At 43.7% G+C, this 14569-nt stretch overlaps 1 protein-coding gene across 5 annotated transcripts in view; it reads right to left on the bottom strand.

The window, feature by feature from the left end:
• Positions 1-14569, bottom strand: part of SLC16A1 (solute carrier family 16 member 1) — a 34291-nt gene that overhangs the window by 17576 nt on the left and 2146 nt on the right. The window contains exons 2-3 of one of the 5 annotated variants that reach the window (XM_043500631.1): positions 11361-11471; positions 7653-7708 (exon numbers count right to left, since the gene is read on the bottom strand). The exons of 2 other annotated variants lie outside the window; for them this stretch is intronic. The gene's annotated coding sequence lies outside the window, so the exon portion shown is untranslated. Of the gene's footprint in view, positions 1-4075; positions 4171-7652; positions 7709-11360; positions 11472-14569 lie in introns of all 5 variants that reach the window. 2 more of the 5 variants (XM_038379492.2, XM_038379488.2) reach the window with 2 other exon arrangements.

Below are 14569 nucleotides of genomic sequence, written 5' to 3'. Positions count from 1 at the left end.
TATTTAGGCATTTAAGTAGCCACATTTGAAGTAATTAAGGCTGTTGAGACCAAGCAATGACTGCAAGGTTGCATCTTCTATATTGTAAACACTTTATAAATCCCAGGAATGAATCGCCTCAGGCAACCTCTTCTCCCTGCATGCCACCTTCCCCTGTAGCAAATACTGGTATAAGAGCTAGACTGAATTCCTTTTTGGCGTGCAGGGCTGCAGACTCTGGAAGCAAGCCAGAATCTACTCCCCTCATGTAGCTAGCACCAGGTCCTTCAGACTGCTATAGTCACCCCTTTTGTTTTATTTAGAGGTATAAAAGCAGAATATCCAGGATGTGTATTTCTTCCACACAGTAAATTACTGTATGCTGAAAAGTCCATCTTGGCAGAATCCCACAGCCAAAAACAGAAGCTCTCATTTAGAGACCACAGCAAAATGCAATGAAATATTCCTGCAGCAAGCCCTTTGCAAAATCTCCTTACAATGCCCCTTTATGAAGGTCACAGCAGTAGCCTTCACACAGCTAGGACCAGGAGGGAGTGCTCAGGGTGGGGTGGGGGGGTTGTTGTTAGTTTTCTGTATAAGATTATAATCCTGCAAGCATGCATCTCTCATCTTCCCCATCTGCTGAACTGTTAGAAGCCATCACTGTGGAGCAGGGGTGGGCAAACTTTTTGCCTGAGGGCCACATTGGGGTTCTGAAACTGTATGGATGGCCAGGTAGGGAAGGCTGTGCCTCCCCAAACAGCCTGGCCCCTGCCTCTTATTCGCTCCTTTCCACTTCCTGCCCCTTGACTGCCCCCTCAGAACTCAGGACCCATCCAACCCCCCACTCCTTGTCCCCTGACCGCCCCCTCCTGGGACCCTCCACCCCCCTACCCTCGACAGGCCCTCTGGGACTCCCACATTATCCACTCCACCCTGTTCCTTGTCCCCTGACTGCACCCCCCACCCCCAGAACCTCTGTCCCCTGCTCCCTGTCTTCTGACTTCCCCCTGAGACCCCCTGCCCCTTAACCAACCTCCCCACTCCCTGCCCCCTTACTTTGCTGCTCAGCCATGCTGCTCAGCCTGGAGCCAGCCATGCTGCCGCACTGCCTGGCAGGAGCTCACAGCCCCGCCGCCCAGAGCGCTGACAGCACAGCAAGCTGAGGCTCCAGGGGAGGGGCTGGGGACTAGCTTCCAAGGCCAGGAGCTCAAGGGCCAGGCAGGACAGTCCCATGGGCTGTAGTTTGCCAGCCTCTGCTGTGGAGGATGCTACCCTGAGCAATTGTCAGAATTCATCCATGAAGGCTGAAAAGAGAAAGACTTCCATCCTTCTGACTTGCAAACAAGTCAAAGAGCCTCAAGTGGGCAGGACCCAAAACTTTGTTCCCAGAGTTCATCACAAGCTCTAGTGTAGACAAGACAAGGATTTTTACTACCATGCCACCCTACCCTGCTCTGAGCTGTCTGACTAACCCCTGACCTGTCACTGACAATAGGTATGCAGCTGAATGGGTTCTGAGCACCAATCTGCTTCAAATTCAGACAAACCACATTCAACCCTATTTCAGAAACAGAGGCCAAGACTGCTTGGAGCAAGGTTTAAGTAACACAGTAGCACGTTGCTAGAAGCTGCCAAGCCTTTTTATCCACTAAAGCTCCCATCAATGGGAATTTCCCTCCCCAGAATTCCCTGGTGGAGATTCACATGAATTTCCTGTGCTTTACAGTGTTTGGACACAAGTGTTTTACTTTTTACCTGTTTTTTTGGTAATACAGTAGCACCAGAAGGTCCCAGCCAACAGGAAGGCCCCAGTGTGCTGGGTGCTGTCTAAACACATAGCAAGAAATGGTCCCTGCCCCAAAATGGTTATAATCTAAACCCACAGACTAGCTCAAGTCAGGGAAGGGATAGATAGGTGAAGTGACTGGCTCAAGGTGTCAGAGGGTGCTGGCAGTCAGGAATTATTCCTGTTGCTGTTTTAGACAGTTTCCCCTTGGCTCCTGTAGCACTAACTGCAAAGCAGAACCCAATTCTCAGTGTCTACACTTCAAAGGAAACTAGAACAAACCCATAGCCGCTGGAACAAGGATTACCTACTATTCCTACTAAAGCCAAACATGGTGTTTTTCCCTGGGCCATAAGATCTGGTGTGCCAGACCCATTACCGAAGCCATGGTCAGCATTCTAAAAATAAATTCCTGAGTAAGATGCTCTTATCAGGCTTTATTTATGTTTGTCTGTCTTCCCACTGATTACGTCCTCATGCATTTGGAAAATATTTTGCTTCTTCCTGCTGCTGCAGAAGCCAATCCAGCTGCCTCCAGTTTAACTTAATCTGTCCAATAGCCACATGGCATCTGGAGCTGGAGACAGGTGTTATCAGTACATATGGGCATTAGCAGAGGTGTGGCCATCTCAGCAAGCCTTGTTCTGCTTTCCATTCAGAGCCTTTCCCCCTGTACTAAGCAGCAAAGTGTAGCATTAATTGCTCCTTAAGAACTGCACCAGGAGCTGGACAGGAAGAGCCCATCTTTTGGAAGAGAAGCACATGGAAAATGCCACTGGTTTAATCTTCTGCTTCTTTCCTACTGCTCACTGCCATCTGCATGCTCCACAGACAGCATTTTAAAAGCACTCCCATTCTTCCAAAGGAGCCAGCAGGCATCTCCAACATGTCCAAATTAGAAACTTGGGCACTTCTGAAAACCTAACCCTTTATTTTCAATCACAATTTAGTTTCTCTCGTAGAATGACAAATTGAGCCAAGTGCACACAGCCTCCGCCAGATCCAACCCAAGCTCCCTTCCCACCACACACACTCTGCTGCCTTCCCCTGGCGAGAGGGCAGGAGAGGTTGAATCCGTCCCATCTGATAGTTTCCCTCCCTGTATCATAAACAGCTAGTCTCTACCATGCCAGCTCCTCCCAAGCCCTCCCTTCCGCCACAAAAAAACCTGCACCCATAGCACATTCCCCATGTTGAATAAAATGAACCAGTTACAACCACCCTCATTTTCTAGCCTAGAGAGACTACAAGTATCAGAATGCTCTATCCCACCTTAATTTACAGACCACATGCTAGAACCCAATCAGATGCATTCCTCTGTTATAAAGGGCTCGCAAAGCAACCCAAACTCATTCCCAGGGCTAGCGAGTCTCCTTGAGAATGGAAAGAGGCCTACTAAACACTAAAGAACCAAAGCCAAGTCTTACAGTTGTGAAATATAATGGAGTTACTATCCGGAATCTGCTCAGGGAAGTCTGATTGTGTAATGGTTGCTATTAGTTACAAAACAGTGATATCTGAGATCAGACAAGAAATAAGTGAACTACAGGAAGTGCTACTGTGGTAACTGGTTAAATACTAGAAAGAAAAGGAGTACTTGTGGCACCTTAGAGACCAACAAATTTATTAGAGCATAAGCTTTCGTGAGCTTCAAGTGATCATGAGCTAATTCAGTTCAAACTGAACGGAAGGATTAACAAAAATAAAGCTGCAACTAGAGTTTTTGATTTCAAAAGGGCTGACATTCAAAAATTAAGGAAATTAGTTAAGGAAGTGGATTGGACTGAAGAATTTATGGATCTAAAGGTAGAGGAGGCCTGGGATTACTTTAAATCAAAACTGCAGAAGCTATCGGAAGCCTGTATCCCAAGAAAGGGGAAAAAATTCAGAGGCAGGAGTTGTTGACCAAGCTGGATGAGCAAGCATCTTAGAGAGGTGATTAAGAAGAAGCAGAAAGCATACAGGGAGTGGAAGATGGGAGGGATCAGCAAGGAAAGCTACCTAATTGAGGTCAGAACATGTAGGGATAAAGTGAGACAGGCTAAAAGTCGAGTAGAGTTGGACCTTGCAAAGGGAATTAAAACCAATAGTAAAAGGTTCTATAGCCATATAAATAAGAAGAAAACAAAGAAAGAAGAAGTGGGGCCACTAAACACTGAGGATGGAGTGGAGGTTAAAGATAATCTAGGCATGGCCCAATATCTAAACAAATAAATACTTTGCCTCAGTCTTTAATAAGGCTAAAGAGGATCTTAGGGATAATGGTAGCATGACAAATGGGAATGAGGATATGGAGGTAGATATTACCTTATCTGAGGTAGAAGCAAAACTGAAACAGCTTAATGGGACTAAATCGGGGGGCCCAGATAATCTTCATCCAAGAATATTAAAGGAATTGGCACCTGAAATTGCAAGCACATTAGCAAGAATTTTTAATGACTCTGTAAACTCAGTAGTTGTACCAAATGATTGGAGAATTGCTAATATAGTTCCTATTTTTAAGAAAGGGAAAAAAAGTGATCCGGGTAACTACAGGACAATTAACTTTGACATCTGTAGTATGCAAGGTCCTGGAAAAAATTTTGAAGGAGAAATTAGTTAAGGACATTGAAGTCAATGGTAAATGGGACAAAGTACAACATGGTTTTACAAAAGGTAGATCGTGCCAAACCAACCTGATCTCCTTCTTGAGAAAGTAATAGATTTTTTAGATAAAGGAAACGCAGTGGATCTAATTTACCTAGATTTCAGTAAGGCGTTTGATACCGTGCCACATGGGGAATTATTAGTTAAATTGGAAAAGATGGGGATCAATATGAACATCAAAAGGTGGATAAGGAATTGGTTAAAGGGGAGACTGCAACGGGTCCTACTGAAAGGCGAACTGTCAGGTTGGAAGGAGGTTACCAGTGGAGTTCCTCAGGGATCAGTTTTGGGACCAATCTTATTTAATCTTTTTATTACTGACCTTGGCACAAAAACTGGGAGTGTGCTAATAAAGTCTGCAGATGATATAAAGCTGGGAGGTACTGCCAATTCAGAGAAGGATCAGGATATTATACAGGAGGATCTGGATGACCTTGTAAACTGGAGTAATAGTAATAGGATGAAATTTAATAGTGAGAAGTGTAAGGTTATGCATTTAGGGATTAATAACAAGAATTTTAGTTATAAGCTGGGGATGCGTCAATTAGAAGTAACAGAAGAGGAGAAGGACCTTGGAGTATTGGTTGATTATAGGATGACTGAGCCGCCAATGTGATATGGCTGTGAAAAAAGCTAATGCGGTTTTGGGATGCATCAGAAGAGTCAGGGATAAGGAGGTTTTAGTACCATTATACAAGGCACTGGTGAGACCTCACCTGGAATACTGTGTGCAGTTCTGGTCTCTCACGTTTAAGAAGGATGAATTCAAACTGGAGCAAGTACAGAGAAGGGCTACTAGGATGATCTGAGGAATGGAAAACTTGTCTTATGAAAGGAGACTCAAGAAGCTTGGCTTGTTTAGCCTAACTAAAAAAAGGTTGGGGGGAGATATGATTGCTCTCTATAAATATATCAGAGGGATAAATACAGGAGAGGGAGAGGAATTATTTCAGCTCAGCACCAATGTGGACACAAGAACAAATGGGTATAAACTGGCCACCAGGAACTTTAGACTTGAAATTAGACGAAGGTTTCTAACCATCAGAGGAGTGAAGTTTTGGAATAGCCTTCCAAGGGAAGCAGTGGGGGCAAAAGATCTATCTGGCTTTAAGATTCTACTCAATAAGTTTATGGAGGAGATGGTATGCTGGGATAATGTGATTTTGGTAATTAATTGATCTTTAAATATTCAGGGTAAATAGGCCTAATCCCCTGAGATGGGATATTAGATGGATGCGATCTGAGTTACCCAGGAAAGAATTTTCTGTAGTATCTGGCTGGTGAATCTTGCCCATATGCTCAGGGTTTAGCTGATCGCCATATTTGGGGGCAGGAAGGAATTTTCCTCCAGGGCAGATTGGAAGAGGCCCTGGAGGTTTTTCGCCTTCCTCTGTAGCATGGGGCACGGGTCACTTGAGGGAGGCTTCTCTGCTCCTTGAAGTCTTTAAACCATGATTTGAAGACTTCAATAGCTCAGACATGGGTGAGGTTTTTTGTAGGAGTGGGTGGGTGAGATTCTGTGGCCTGCGCTGTGCAGGAGGTTTGACTAGATGATCAGAATGGTCCCTTCTGACCTTAGTATCTATGAATCTATTCAGTGGAAAATACTTGTTAAACACTGAATCTTCTAATCAACGTACCCATTAAACAACACTACCCCAATTCTAGTAGAATGCAAAGCACTTGACCCCACACCACCTCTGCATCACAAGGTCAGTTTACATTGCTGCCAGTCATCCAGCCAGTACACTTCACAGAGCAGGGGGTAGTGTTACACAGTGCAAATTCAGGTGGGAATTCTGCCCCCAGCCATAAGCTTAGTCTGGAAGAACCCTAGGACAGCGTATTTCCTTAGTGGTTTGCAACAAGAGAGCATGCTCCTGAGCGACTCACAGGCCTTTCCTCCAGTTGGAAGTGGTTTTTATTGCTTCAAAGTCAACAGCCCTTACCTGGGCAGGAAGGAGCTGAATTAGAGCTCACTGCAAGCTAATAAAACACCAATTTTGTTGGCTTTAATCTGATTTAGAGATTTAGGTTGGGAGACAAAAGTCCACTCCGCACCCCTAGCAGGGGGTTTAACCCAGCAGCACATGGGATGTGTGACTCACAAGGGCTCTGCACTACACAATGGGCAATTGAGGACCTACCCAGCCACAGTATTTGTGCAAGGGGTGAGATAAGGTCAGCAGCAGGCGTTCAGGGAACTTAAGGACATCAACCCACAGAAAGAGCTGCAGACAACGCTCATTGTTTCATGCTCATTGTTTCATGCTATCAACAGTTTAGTTTGTCCCACAAGTAAATGGCAGTACCATGACACCCCCCCACTCACCCCCAGCCAGGCCTACTGTTATATTAAGAATGGCCAGCATCTCTTGAGATGCACTCCAATCCGCAAACCACAGGGTGATAGACTGATAAATGCCCAAATGCAGCACCCAATACTTATAAAACAGACTAGACAGCAGCTGTTCTTATCTGTAGTCCAAAAAAGCAGTCTCCAGAAGCTGTGATACTCTTAACAGAGCGAAGCTATATAAATCACAAGTACTGGAGCTGCCCACTCACCCTCACATCCTTATGCAGTGCCAGCTGTTAGGTTGGCACAGATTCCCTTTCTGATCTGTTGCCTACTTTATACCATCCCTTACTAAAATAGCCTATGGATGTTGGCTATAGCAAAATCTCTCCAATCACAGTTGAGGGCAGGATGTTGTTTAAGCTTGGAATAAAATTTTTAAGGATGTCCTAGGGAAACATGATAGAACTCATGAGTCAAACGTGGGAGTAGACTCTACCCCAGTCCCTAGTGAGGTGAGAGTGAATCACTGGGGCTGAGACTCAGACTGGACTTCTACATAGAGTGCTTCCGCCGACGTGCACGGGCTGAAATTGTGGAAAAGTAGCATTACTTGCCCCATAATCTCAGCCGTGCAGAACACAATGCCATCCACTGCCTCAGAAACAACTGACATCATAATCAAAAAGGCTGACAAAGGAGGTGCTGTCATCATCATGAATCACTGGGGAGAGTGAATCACTGGGGCTGAGACTCCATGTGGTCAGAGAGTTGGATTGCATGCATTAGTGTATCCCATCTGTGATGGGACTGTAAGAGGCAAATCGAGCAACTCAGAAACGGAACAGGGGAGTGGATGGTATCACAAAAAATAAATAAATAAAAGACTTTTATATTTGAGTGTCTGCTGCCTGTGGAGACACTCCTTGGCTCACACACCTTGTGATGTGGATTCAGAAGATTCTCAAAGACCAGGGAGATGGACTCAGCTCCTCCTAGTAGGGAGAAGGGGGAAAATGGGGAGTGGGTTAGACTGGATTACCCTCGTGATCTCTATGATTATATGACATGGCCAATGAGCACTTTGTGTGTCAAGTGTTTGTTAACCCAGCAAATACAACCAATAATATGAACCATAACTGCCAATCCCTCGTTCCAGACAGGTGATGAGTTAGACGAGGAGTGTTGAGAGCAGGTTTACAGCAGAATTTTAAGAGCACCAGAAGATTTGGAGAGGAAACACTTCCTTGGCCAAAATGCTTCTGGTTAACAAGCATTTTCCTGAATTCACCTATAGCCAATTTGCCTTCTCACTAAGTGGGGACAAGAGTGGATTACTGTGAGGTTACCCAGGCTCAGCAAATAGAAAGTTTAGTGGTTGTAGATGACATTGCAGGTGAGTGGCACAGAAAAAAGTGAGGGGCTAATAGAGACTTCACATCAGACCCTAGAAGGTTAAACTGCACAGAGATAAAAGTTTCCTATTAAGTGATCTTTAAAGTCTGTCCAAGCCAGTAACAGGAATCAAATCACACGACAAAAGGTATTTAATATCTTCAGGATTTAAACACACACACACACACACACACACACACACACACACACACACACACACACACACACACACACACACCACTAAAAAAAAAAATAATAAATAATAATCACTACTAGGGGAAAGAGTCCCCAGTCCACACTGCAGAGCTTGCTAAAGTAACTATATGAGACCCTAAATTTAATTACTGTATTTAACAAGCATGGAAATAATCAAAAGCAGATGGTTTTGCTCCTGGCCTCATAGTATGCCTAATGCAGTTCCTTCACTTTCATGCTGCACTGGAGCTGGTCAGACATCCACATTTCTATGGCTGATCCATAACTGTCCTTGCTCAGCCTCTTCTGTGCCTGTGGGGAGGAGATCTAGTACCGCCTGCCTGCTCCAGACAGGAGCATGTCTAGCGCATGGAGACAGCATCGTCAGCTGCACACAACAAGGGAGTACTGCTGGGTGTGCTTGCTGAGCTGGGCACCCAGGAAAAGGCATTTCAAAAATATGCAGGCTATTTTAAGGGGATGGAGGTGGCTTCCAGACTCTATGACCCCTGGGCAGTGGAGTTCACACTAGTGACCAGTGTGGTCACTGTAACAGAGAATGGGCATTATGGGGCCACTGCTAGAAAATTGTTAGTATCAACGCTCACACCATTTCGAGCTCAGTGGGTGCCACGCAGGGAGATGGTTTTACTGCATCGCTTAAATCAATGGGAGACGAATTTTAGTGCGGACGTATGCATAAATAGGTTGACCCAGCTGACTTACTGTTCACCCAACTTTGTAGCACAGATGAGGCTTTAGACTATCAGGGAGTGTTTTAAAGTCACTTATGTGACAACGTTTGATCAGAAGTGGCTCCAAGTGTTAAATATAACCCTGCACGCAACATCTTTGAATTTTATATAATTGTACTCTGCCAGCTTCTAAATGATACCTCTCATAAATGAGTCATAACAATGGTGGGAAGAGACCCATATTTTCTTGTAAAACTACCTAATATAAGCTGGTTTCATGAGGGGAGGAGGAGAAAAAAAAGTCATAAAAGCTGCAAGTGCAACAATAAAACCAGTGCCACAATGTTTAATTAGATTTAACTTGCAGTGGAATCTCTCCTTAGCTTACATGCAGCTTTTCAAAAGTTTGATGCTCTTAGTCCAGTACCTAAGGGATCTCAACCCATCCTGGTCATGTCCAGGGCAGCACAGGGGAGCATATAATGCAGTTGCCCAATGCAATTTGTCTGTAGATTTAATTTTTAAGTCAGTATCCAGTTATTTAGATTTCAAGCATGAGACAACACCCTCCACCCACCCCCATCCCTGCAAATAACTGAGCAAAACAGAATTCTCCTCTTTTATGCTGTCAGATCTAAATTACAGACACCCCATCACAAGTACCATGCATTCAGAACCAAAACTGGCACATCTTTCATCCGTCTTCCCACTTCATACTATGCCCAGACAGTAGGTAGCCTCACATACCATGTCTTGCAACAACAAGGTACAAAAGCATCCAAGAATACAGAACTTTTATTGAACTGCCTTATTCGTTGGCTTATAAAAGGTGTAATTTAGCATGAGCAGGGGACTCTTACACTTATACAAGACATGTTCAGGTACATAGAGGCAGCAATGAAAGTAAAATTCTTGTTTTACTTTCAGATGTCTCTTTTCATCAAAAAGACAGCTATTTTCATCATCATTTTCTGTGAAGTAGCTTGATCAGTGTTCAGGGTTATCAGCTAGAACTGGCATCAGGAGATGAACAGTCACACCAAATCTGAGAAGGCATGGACACATGGTACAAACATTTGAACAGCAATTGGACCTCAGTGGAACAGCTCCACACCTGAATGGGGTCATCCAACAGATTTGCTGCCTCTAGGGAAGGACAAGCTGCATAAACACCATCTCTACACTCATTTAATACAGCAATGAGAACTAGCAGTTCCTTGGGCTTCCCTGTCTGTCTCCACCTGATATCTCTTGTCTTGTACCGAGATTGTAAACTCTCTGGGACAGGGACAGCCCTTGTTGTGTTTGTACAGTGCCTAGCACAATGGGGTCCTGGTCCATGACTGAAATACGCAAGCACTACTGCAATACAAATAAAAATACAGCAGTGGCAAGTGGGTCATAGGAGACAAAGATGAACTGCAAAATGGGACAGCTACAGTGAAGTTGTACAGTTTACAAGGAAAAGGAGTACTTGTGGCACCTTAGAGATGAACAGATTTGAGCATAAGCTTTTGTGAGCTACAGCTCACTTCATCGGATGCATGAAGTGAGCTGTAGCTCATGAAAGCTTATGCTCAAATAAATTTGTTAGTCTCTAAGGTGCCACAAGTACTCCTTTTCTTTTTGCAAATATAGACTAACACGGCTGCTACTCTGAAACCTGTCAGTTTACAAAGTCACACCTCAGAAACTTGGCTCCTAGATTATTCCAAATTTATCAACTCTTTGCCATCTACAGCAGATTAAGGCCAGAACAGAATCACTGTGCAGGAAGTGAGACCAGAGGAGCCACAGAACTCACCCAATAATCCTTACATCAAGTCCAATAATGTGTGGCTGCACTACAGCATGTCTGTCAGAGAGACAGCCAATCTTGTTTTAAAGACTGCAAGTGATGGAGAAACCAGCAAATCCACTGGTAAACTGCTCCGCTGGTTAATTACTCTGATTGTTAAAAATGTAGACCTTGTATGGCTTAGGAGTTTTGAGTTATTGTAGATCTACTGGAAATAAGCCAGCCAATTCATACACTAGTCAACAAGAAAACAGATAGGACTCCACTCTTTGTATTCTCCTCCCATACAAGCTTCTATTACCTTTTAGCAATTTCAGTATCAAGGCTGTAAAATGGCACACGGACATTAAAAGAAAAAACCCAAGTGCAAGTAGGTAAGAATGTTGAAGCTCAATATTTTTATAGAACAATTCAGTTGACTCTGGCTTGATCTTTACAATTCAGTCTTGTCCATTTAGCTAACACTTGCAATTTGTCAGTCATAAAAAACAGATCACTCTGAAGCACCAGTACTTTATGTTACCAAGTTAAAAGTGTACAAAAAGAAAGCGGACTAATTCTTACCGTGTAACCAACAGAAGTCTAAAGTTTTAAAACTTGCGTTAAGTTTTAAGCTGGGGCAGTCACTTATTTTTTGTCAAGATCCAAATTTTTTGGTCAAAGTATAGTCAAGGTCTAGACTCCAGAGAAAAACAAACAATAAATAATAATAATAATAATAATAATTAAATAAAATGATTTCAGGGTCCATTCAAAAGCATCTGGCAGTCCAGATTTGGCCTGCAGTCTGCCTATTGACTAGCCCTGCTTTAAGCCATTTTCTTTTACTATATGTAGAAATTAGGCTGGCTACTTAGAAAATGAAGGCCTACATTTTCTTAGGATAAAATATCTTACCAAACAGCCTATGCAATAGCACATGCACATCAGACATCCTTTGGTGTTAAAAACAAACACTAAATACTGAGATCTGCTTAGTGAGTACTGATCTGGTTCAAACTGTTTATTTAGGTTACAATGGTCCGATTTCAGAACTACTGAGCACCTGCCATTCAGCAAAATTCTGAAGCTCTGCAGCTATTTAAAAAAAATAAATAAATCAGGCCATACATTTTAGCACCAAGAGCACATGAGAGTGCAAAGAACCAGTTAAATGCCATGTCTGTACAGTAATAACAGAAAGTTCTACTCTACTCCACAGGTCATTTCAGTACATAATGAGATACAGAGTGCAATTTGTTAGGAGAATCACCAGTGATTTTTTTTTTTGTGTGGATTTAAACAGCAAGTGGACTAAAAGGGCTCCATTCCTTCCATATACAAGATATTAAGATACAACTCACCTAAAAGGCCGCACACTTGAAACCTAAACTTACCAGGCTTGTCAGTGGGAATTTTATTTGGAGGGGTTGAGCAGAGGTGAAAGTAAGTCGACCGACTTACCGGTAGGCTGGGGCCAGCTCTGGCCCCTGGAAGGGGTGGGGCCTAGGGCAGAAGAGGGTCAGAGCCAGAGCCAGACCATCCCATAAGTTAAGTGCCCCCCCCACTCCCCCATTGGGTAGCAGCAGCCCAGGACTCCCCTGCTTCTAGTGCCTCGGTCCTTTAATTAGCCGCCAGAGCCCTGGGCCCTTTAAATAACTGCTGGAGGCCCACAGCCTCTACCCCAGGGCTCCAGCAGTGGGACTCTGGAGACCCTTTAAATTGCCTCCTGGGGAAGCCGGACTGCCTCAGTACAGTGCACCGGCTCTTGCCAGTATGCTGTACTGGGGCGTAACGGCTTACTTTCACCTCTGGGGTTGAGTTCTCAGACTAGAGACAAGCATAAGCAGAAGAGATGCTGTGATATGTTATAGAAAAAGGAGTACTTGTGGCACCTTAGCGACTAACACATTTATTTGAGCATAAGCTTTCGTGAGCTACAGCTCACTTCATCAGATGCATCCGACGAAGTGAGCTGTAGCTCACGAAAGCTTATGCTCAAATAAATGTGTTAGTCTCTAAGGTGCCACAAGTCCTCCTTTTCTTTTTGCGAATACAGACTAACACGGCTGCTACTCTGAAACCTGTGATATGTTATGTCAGTCAGTAAAAAGCCTGACATTTTTTATTATAAATCTCAACCCCCAGAAAAGGTAAACCAGTAATATTTTCCTTCTTTTGGTACAGGGAATCAATGAGGCTATTGGCAGTAATTTTGGGTACAAATGACCTAGAAGGACAAGAATGAACAACCCCTGAAGAATACAAATGAAGTTTGCATATATTGTGCATATATTGTATACCCACTATTAACTAGAATTAAGTCCCTGTACTCCCCTTACAGATAGGGACACAGCATTAGCCAGTAAGCAAAGTAGGTCACATTTTGCTAGCTTATGACTATAGTGCTGTTCCCTGGATTGCATCACAGTCATGAGAGACAGTGTCAAGCATTGCTCCCAACAACTCACAGATTGACAAGAACATGAGCAACTGAAGTGCCCTTCCAGAGCAAGGTCTTGTGCCATCTAGACAAACAGTAACTGCCTTATATTGCAGTATTATATTAATAGAGCAGATACAAGCTCCTGGTTAAATGCAAGGGATCAAGAAGCAGGATGCACTCTGTGTTTCAGGGTATTACTGATAAAAATAGCAAAAGTTTAAGAGCATCTTTAACTTCCTCTAAATTGGATTCTTAGAAATGTTTCATTCCCGCTCTTCATTTGGAAGAGCCCTCTAGTAGGTAAATTCACAAGTCCGCAATGACATAGCTAGCTGCAGGAAGCAGCCCCCTCACTTATCCACCCGTCCTTACTGCTACAGTCAGTGAAAGCCTTGAGGTGCAGGAATGGTGCCACGTTTCATCAGCAGGAGTGAAAGGGGAAGTACAGAGAGAAGCAAGCAGCAACCCCACAATGATATGTACCAATATCCACCATTAAAAATCATTAACTTAACCAGCCTTATTGTGCTAGGACCAGAAGCTTAATCAGTAGTGGAGTGAGGCAAGTTTTAGCATTGAAATCCTTCACACCATAGACTCCAAGGCTGTAACAGGACCTACCATTTCAGGGTGACCCACACACACAACATTCTGCTCACAGGAAGTGGCCAGCCAAGTATCCCCCTTTGTTGTTGTTGTAGCAGATATTTGTATAATAATAAGGGCTTCTCCCTTCCAGTCCCCAAAACAAACTTTCAGCTGCCAAATCATAATTCTGAGTTTGACTGGCACAGAAAGGAAAGACATGATGGAAAAGGGCTTTTGCTCTTTCCTAGCAAGTGTCAATTATAAGGCCATACCTATGCTATATGTTTCAGAAACTATAGTGGCATAGTTACTGCGCCATCACTGTTCTGCTGCAACCTCATAGCATAGATGCAGACTAGAGCAACGGAAGGAGAAACTCGACCTCCCCAAACAATGGTAGCTAGGTTGGTGGAAGCATATTTCCATTGATGTAGGTGCATTCACACCAGTGGTTAGGTCTGCATACCTAGAGTCAGGGGTGTGAATTTTGCACACCCTGGAGCATTGTACCTATATCAACCTAAATTTAGGCCTAAGTTAGGGTGGCAGAAAAAAATTAAGGTAGCAAAGTTTGTATTTTTAAAAGTTTCAAAGATTTTCTTAGTATGAAGAAAGGGAAGAAATCAGGGACAAGCAAAATACAACACACTAAATGCTTCAGGATGCAAGTGCACGGAGCCTCCAAAATATCCAGTAGATTTAAAAATGAATTTAGGAGAGAAACAGGATTAGCAAGTCGGGTACAGTAGACAAATCAAGA

The sequence above is a fragment of the Dermochelys coriacea genome, chromosome 21 (assembly GCF_009764565.3).
Source record: "Dermochelys coriacea isolate rDerCor1 chromosome 21, rDerCor1.pri.v4, whole genome shotgun sequence".
Classification (NCBI taxonomy): Eukaryota; Metazoa; Chordata; order Testudines; family Dermochelyidae; genus Dermochelys; species Dermochelys coriacea.
The sequence above is the reverse complement of the archived record's forward strand: the minus strand, read 5'-3'. Positions and strand labels throughout refer to the sequence as shown.